The following is a 1,585-nucleotide window of genomic DNA, read 5'->3' on the forward strand; positions in this document are numbered from 1 at the left end:
CATAATCTACATGGGATGTAGAAAGTAGAAAAAGACAAGATCTCCTGAGTAAATTGGGAGCATGGGGACCTTGGGGGAGAATTGAAGGAGGGAGGGGAGAGGCAGGGATGGGAGCAGAGAAAAATGTAGAGCTCAATAACTATCAATCAAAAAAAAAAAAAAGGCGCGATTGGCTGTTGGCAGCGTTGCGGCTGAGCTCGTGGGCGGCGGCGGCGGTGGTGGTGTTAGCCGCAGCTGCACAAAGCTTCTGATGAGATGTCTCACACCATTTTGCTGGTACAGCCTACCACGAGGCCAGAAGGCAGGACTTATGCAGACTATGAGTCTGTGAATAAGTGCATGGAAGGTGTTTGTAACATATATGAAGAACATCTTAAAAGAATGAATCCCAACAGCCCCTCCATCACATACGGTATCAGTCAATTGTTTGATTTTATTGATGATCTGGCAGATCTCTGCTGTCTTGTTTACCGAGCTGATACACAGACGTACCAGCCTTATAACAAAGACTGGATCAAAGAGAAGATCTACGTGCTCCTTCGTCGATAGGTCCAACAAGGTGGGAAGTAGTTGAGTTGGAAGCATTAGGGGCTGGGGGTGGGCATTAGGTGCATACAGCGTGTTGTAGTGAACATTTTGTATAATAGTAATCCTGTTTCCATTTTGTTACGCTAGAGCCAAGAATGAATGTATGACATGGAACATGAATGATCTTTTCATTCAGAAAACCACCATTATTGCCCCTTTACTCTTTTTCTTTTTCTTTTTTTTTTACTTAAACATTTTTATGATAATTCAGAGAGAAAGTGTTCTTTGCCGTTTAAGGTTGGTTCCAGTCCTTGAAACTGTTGGTATCTGCTTTATTAGCAGCGAGTGCACTAACCCCTTGTGGGGGGGTGGGGGGGGTGACAAGCTTAGTTATGTCCTCTGGGAAAGTCTTAGTGAAAATAAAGAAATGTTCTATAAAAAAAAAAAAAAAGACTGGGTTTTATTGTCTCTCCCCAGCCTGAACCTCAGAGATCCACCTGCCTCTGCCTTCCAAGTGTGGGATTAAAGGAGTGCAAGATCGTGCCTGGTCTGCCTTTTTTTCACTTTTGGTATCTAATTTGTGCAAGGCCTAGTTACAAAAGCTCCAAGTATTCTAGGGCTGGGGATAGAACTCAGTGATATGCATTTGTTCAGTGTATGTTAGACTACATCCCCAGCCTGTGTCCTGAAACTCTGTGAAGTAGGACCTGACTCGTAATCCATCTGCCTCCCTTCTTAGTGCTGGGATCAAAGGTGTGTGTTACCATACTCAAGGGGTGAGGGTGAGGGGTGAAGGTGAGGATGGGGGTGAGAGTGAGGGTATTTTGAGGAGGGGAGTAGACAGAGTGTGATGGTTTCAATGAGAATGAACCCTGTAGGCTCATATGTTTGCGTGCTTGGTCCTGAGTTAATGGAACTGATTAGGAAGGGTTAGGAGGTGTGGTCTTGTTGGAGGAGGTATGTCACTGAGGGGTGGGCTTGGAAGTTTCAAAAGCCCATGCCAAGCCCAGTCTCTCTCTCTCTCTCTCTCTCTCTCTCTCTCTCTCTCTCTCTCTCT

At 45.2% G+C, this 1,585-nt stretch overlaps 1 pseudogene; it reads left to right on the forward strand.

Moving 5' to 3' along the window:
• Positions 1-255: 255 nt before the first annotated feature.
• On the forward strand, positions 256-549 carry LOC148119912 (enhancer of rudimentary homolog pseudogene; annotated as a pseudogene).
• The last annotated feature ends 1,036 nt before the right edge of the window (positions 550-1,585 follow it).

The sequence above is a fragment of the Myodes glareolus genome, chromosome 14, assembly GCF_982192425.1.
Source record: "Myodes glareolus chromosome 14, mMyoGla1.1, whole genome shotgun sequence".
Taxonomy (NCBI): domain Eukaryota; kingdom Metazoa; phylum Chordata; class Mammalia; order Rodentia; family Cricetidae; genus Myodes; species Myodes glareolus.